The sequence below is a fragment of the Orcinus orca genome, chromosome 17 (genome assembly GCF_937001465.1).
Source record: "Orcinus orca chromosome 17, mOrcOrc1.1, whole genome shotgun sequence".
Lineage (NCBI taxonomy): Eukaryota > Metazoa > Chordata > Mammalia > Artiodactyla > Delphinidae > Orcinus > Orcinus orca.
Window position 1 is genome coordinate 41,785,988 of NC_064575.1, and position 6,256 is coordinate 41,792,243.

The window sequence follows — 6,256 nt, forward strand, 5'->3', positions numbered from 1 at the left end:
TTTTTTTGGCAGAGAAAGGTTTATTTCAGGGCTGAGCAAGGCAGAGGAGACTCTTGCTCAAAAAGACCAAACTCCCTGATAGGCATAGGGCAGTTGGGGATATTGGTTGTTGAGTGCTGTGTGCAGAAGAGGAAGGCAAATGCCATTGATACAATGCAGAAATGGGATGGAATGTTTATTTGCTACTGTCTTCATACTGACCACCCCGGTCACCTTGTTAGTTCTGTCATTAAGCACTAATAATCAGGGGAGAGTGCTAATGCAGTCCCTCACTACCACAGATTACACAGTTGAGTTTCCTGCATTGGGGGAAATTCCAGGGGTCAGCACATCTGCAGTGCAATGGATAAGCCTCACCCTGGAAAAACCACCTTCGTGATCATGATGTCTCCCCTGCCAGGTAAGTATTCTTTCTTATTTTTAATTTCTGTAAAATAGAAGTGGTTTTCTAAAGAAAAAATAGTAATATAATGTGATTTTATAACATATTCAAAATTTAAATGTATGACAATAGCACCAAGGGCACGAGAAATTGGAAACACACTGTTCTAAGATTTTTTACTGTACTTGAAGTCATATAATAATTAATGGTAGACAGTGGCAAGTTAAAAATATATAGAGGCATACCTCATTTAATTTCTCTTTACTTTATTGTGCTTCACAGATACTGCACTTTTTGCAAATTGATGCTTTGTGGCAACCCTGCATTGAGCAAGTCTTTGGGTACCATTTTCCAACAGCATTTGCTCACTTTGTATCACTCTATCACATTTTGGTAATTCTTGTAAATGTCAAAAAATTTTATTGTTATTATATTTGTTGTGGTGATCTGTGATCAATGAACTTTGATGTTAGTATTGTAATTGTTTTGGGGTGCCATGAACCACACCCATATAAGGTGGTGAACTTGATTTATAAGTGTGTGACTTCTGACTGATGTACAAACCAACCTTTCCCCATCTCTATCCCTCTCCTTGGGGATCCCTATTCCCTGAGGCACAACAAGATTTAAATTAGGCCAATTAATAACCCTACAGTGGCCTCTTAATGTTCAAATGAAAGGAAGTGTTGCATGTCTTTCACATTAAATCAAAAGCTAGAAATGATTAAGCTTAGTGAGGAAGGTATGTCAAAAGCTGAGATAGGCTGAAAGCTAGGCCTCTTGCACCAAATGGCTAACCAAGTTGTGAATGCAAAGGAAAAGTTCTTGAATGAAATTGAAAGTGCTACTCCAGTGAACACACAAATGATAAGAAAGGGTATCAGCATTATTGCTGATATGGAGAAAGTTTTATTGGCATTGATAAAAGATCAAACCAGTCACAACCTTCCCTTAAGCCAAAGCCTAATCCAGAGCAAGGTCCTAACTGTCTTCAATTCTATGAAGGCTAAGAGAGGTGAGGAAGCTATAGAAGAAAAGTTTGAAGCTAGCAGAGTTTGGTTCGTGAGGTTTAAGGAAGAAAATGTTTTCATAATATAAAAGTGCAAGGTGAAGCAGCAAGTTCTGATGTAGAAGCTGCAACAATTTATCCAGAATATCTATCTAAGATCATTAAAAAATGTGGCTACACTAAACAACAGATTTTCAGTGTAGACAAAACAGCCTTATATTGATAGAAGATGCCATCTCAGACTTTCACAGCTAGAGAGGAGAAGTCAATGCCTGGTTTCAAATCTTCAAAGGACAGGTTGACTTTCTTGTTAACTAATGTTGCAGGTGACTTTCAGTTGAAGCTAGTGTTCATTTACCATTCCAAAAGTCTCAGGGCCCTTAAGAATTATGTTAAATCTACTCTGCTTGCACACTCTAAGTGGAACAACAAAGTCTGGATAATAGTACACCTCTTTACAACATGGTCTACTGATTACTTTAAGCCTGCTGTTGAGGGCTATGGTTCAGAAAAAACAGTTCATTTCAAATTACTACTGCTCATTGACAATGTACCTGATCACCCAAGAGCTCTGATGGAGATGTACCGTACAACAAGATTAATGTTGTTTTCATGCCTGCTGACACAACATGCATTCTGAAGCCCATGGATTTAGAAGCAATTTCAATTTTCATGTCTTATAATTTAAGAAATACATTTTTTAAGGCTATAGCTACCATAGGTAGCTATTCCTCTAACGGAGCTGGGCAAAGTAAATTGAAAACCTTCTGGAAATGATTCACCATTCTAGATGCCATTAAGAACAATTGTGATTCATGGGATGAGATGAAAATATCAACATTAACAGGAGTTTTGAAGAAGCTGATTCCAGCCCTTGTGGATGACCTTGAGGGGTTCAAGACTTCAGCAGGGGAAGTAACTGCAGATATGGTAGAAATAGCAAGAGAACTAGAATCAGAAGTGGAATCTGAAGATGTGACTGAATTGCTGTAATCTCATGATAAAACTTGAATAGATGAGGAGTTGCTTCTTATGGATGTGCAAAGAAAGTGGTTTACTGAGATGGAATCTCCTCCTGGTGAAAATGCTGTGAAGATTGTTGAAACAATAACAAGAATTTAGACTATTACATAAACTTGATCAAGATGGCAGACTAAGAAGAACCTGAGCTCCTCTACTCTCAGGAACACACTAAAACTTCAACTACATATAGAACTTCTCTCTCTGAGAATGACCTAAATACTACCAGAACAGCTGTTCTATGATTAAGGATATGAAGGAAAAAACCACATTAAGATGGATAGGTGAGGCAAAGATGTGATGTATTCAGGACCCACACATCTGTCAGGCAATCCAAAAACAGAAGTGGGGGGGCTTCCCTGATGGAGTAGTGGTTAAGAATCCACCTGCCAATGCAGGGGACATGGGTTTGAGCCCTGGTCCAGGAAGATCCCCCATGCAGCAGAACAACTAAGCCCATGCACAACTACTGAAGCCTGCAAGCCTAGAACCCATGCTGTAAAACCAAGAGAAGCCACTGCAATGAGAAGCCCACACACTGCAATGAAGAGTAGTCCCCACTTTCCTCAACTAGAGAAAGCCTGCACAAAGCAACGAAGACCCAACACAGCCAAAAATAAAAAATAAATACAATAAATAAATTTAAAAAAACAAACAAAACAGAGGGGGTATCACAAACTCAGACATTCTCCTTAAGAAGTGAGGGGTTTGAGACCCACATTGGGCATGCCAGCCCTGGGGACTGACACTGGCAAAATGAGCCCTGTTAGTGGGTTTTAACATCCAGTGGGGCTTACAACTGGGAGAACTGGAGGGCTGAGGGAAACTGAGACTCCACTGTTAAAGGGCACACACACAAGCTTACTCTGCCTCTCAGCACAGAGTCAGCAGATTCAAAAGTGCCCTGGCTAGTGGATAGCCAGCATGCCAAGCATGCTTCCCAGCCCACACCATGCTCAGGTTTTAGCCACCCTGCCAAGGTGTCAGCCATTAATGTGCTCTGAGATAAGCCCTGGCCCATACTGGGCTCTCACCCACTAAGGCAGTGGCCCTCAGCACACCCCTGGAGAAGGCTTGGCCTGTGCAGTATTCTGGCTCCAGCACTCCACCAAGGCAGATGCACTCAGCATGTCCTGGGAGAAGCCCTAGCCCATGCTGGGCTACAGCTCCAGCACCAGCACCAGCACCACCACCCTGCTTAAAGCTCCAGACTATGCCCACTTTAGCTCCATCCCTCCTGCTAAGGCTACTAGGCACAAGCAGTCCTAATAGGATGCTCCTAAACAAGGACACACCTTCAAGGCCAGGGAAGGTAAATGTTCTGCCTAATTCTTAGAGACAAACTCAGAAAATCAAACAAAATGAAAAGATAATGTGTTCCAAATGAAACAGCAAAATAAAACCTCAGGAAAAGACCCTAGTGAAACAAACATAAGTAACTTACCTGATAGTTTAAAATAATGAACAAAAAATGGTCACTGATCTCAGAAAAAGTGTAGAGTAACACAGTGAGAGTTTCAACAAATAATTAAAAGAATTAAAAAATGTTAAAAAATAACCAATCAGAGTTGAAGAATACAATAACTGAAATAAAAAATACACTGGAAGGACTCAACAGCAGATTAGGTGATACAGAAGAATGTATAAGTGACCTGGAAGTCAGAATAGTAGATATCACCCAACCAGAGCAGCAAAAAGAAAAAAGAATTTTAAAAGCCTGAATAGTTTAAGGGACATTTGAGACAACTTCAAGCATACTAACATTCACATTATAGGGGTTCCAGAAGGAGACAAGAGAAAGAAAGGAGTCAAAAATACATGTGATGCTATTATTGTGAAAACTTTCACAACTCAGGGAAGGAAACAGATACTCTGGTCCAAGAATCACAGAGAGTCCCAAACAAGGTGAATTCAAAGAGATCCACACCAAGATATAATTAAAATGGAAACGTTTAAAGAGAGAATTTTAAAGGCAGCAAGAACAAAGAAATTAGTCACAGGCACAGGAACCACCACAAGGCTATCAGCTGATTTTTCAGCAAAAATTTGCAGACAGAAGAGCATTCCAGATTTATTTAAAGTGCTGAAAGGAAAAAATCTACAACCAAGTATACTCCACCTGGCAAAGTTATCATTCAGAATTGAAGGAGAAATCAAGAGTTTCCCAAATAAGCAAAAACTAAGAGCTCATCACTACTAAACCAGCCATACAAGAAATGTTGAAGAGCCATCTTTAAGCACAACAGAAAAGTCCATAACAAGAAATAAGGAAATATATGAAGGAAAAAATCTCACTGGTAAAGGCAAATATAAAGTAAAGGCAGTGGATAAAACACTTAATAAGTTAGTATCAAGGTTAAAAGACAAAAGTTGTAAAAGCTGTTATAACTTCAATAAGTAGTTAAGGGATACACAAAAAGAAGGAAAATGTGACATTGAAAACATAAAATATGGGCCTTGGAGTAAAAAATGTAGAGCTTTTAGAATATGTTCAAAGTTAAATGACTATAAGCTTTATATATATGTATATGTATGCATATATATATATATATATATATATATATATATATATATATAGTAGTAACCAAAACCTCAAAACCTATAATAAGTACACAAAAAACAGAGAAAAAAGGAATGGAAACACAACACTAAAGAAGATCATCAAACCACAAAGGAAGAGACCAAAGGAAGACAAAAGGAACAAAGAAGAACTACAAAAACAGCCATAAATAAGTAACAAAATGGGGATAAGTACATACCTATCAATAAACACTTTAAATGTAAATGGACCAAATGCTCAAATCAAAATACATAGGGTGGCTGAATGGAGAAAAAAAACAAGACTCATCTTTTTATTGCCACCAAAAGACTCACTTCAGAGCTAAAGACACATGAAGACTGAAAGTGAAGGTACGGAAAAAGATATTACATTCAGGCATGAAAAGAAAGCTCTCGGGGTGGGGAAACTTTCCTGGCAGTCACGTGGTTAAGACTCCAAGCTTCCACTGCAGGGGTCACGGGTTCAGTCCTTCGTTGGAAAACTAGGATCCCACATGCCACAGGGCACAGCCAAAAAATGGAAAAAAAAAAAAAAAAAAAGAAAGAAAGCTGGGTAGCAGTACTCATTTCAGATAAAATAGACTTCAAAATGACTATTACAAGAAACAAAGAAACACATTATGTAATGATGAAGAGACCATTCAACAAAAAAGATACAACAATTGTAAATATAGATGCACCCAATATGAGAGCAGCTAAATGCATAAAGAAAATATTAACAAAGAAAAAAATTGACAGTAACACAATACTAGTAGAGGACTTAAACATCTCACTTACATCAATGTACAGAAAGAAAACCAATAAGAAAACACTGGCCTTAAACTGCACAGATGAAATAAATAGCTATATATAAAACATTCCAACTGAAGACTGCAGAATACACATTCTCTTCAAGTGCACATGGAAGATTATCCAGTGTAGATCACATGTTAGACCACAAAACAACTACCAATAAATTTCAGAAGATTGAAATCATATCAAGCATCTTTTTCAACAAAAGTGGTATGAAAATAGAAATTAAGTACAGGAAGAAAGCTGGAAAAAATCACAAACATGTGGAGCCCAAACAACATACTACTAAAATCATCAGTGGGTCAATGGAGAAATCAAGGAGGAAATCAAAAAATACTTCAATAGTGAAAATAGAAAAACAACTATTCAAAATTTATAGGACACAAACAAAAAGCAGTTTTTAAAAAAAATATTTTTACATATTTATTGGACTATAACTGCTTTACAATGGTGTGTTAGTTTCTGCTTTATAACGAAGTGAATCAGTTATACAT

The 6,256-nt window shown here is 37.8% G+C and overlaps 1 non-coding gene across 1 annotated transcript; it reads right to left on the reverse strand.

Annotated features, from left to right (window-relative positions):
• Positions 1–244: 244 nt before the first annotated feature.
• Positions 245–408, reverse strand: LOC117197909 (U1 spliceosomal RNA). Its single transcript, XR_004478812.1, has one exon. It is a non-coding gene; the product is annotated as a U1 spliceosomal RNA (small nuclear RNA).
• Positions 409–6,256: the final 5,848 nt, after the last annotated feature.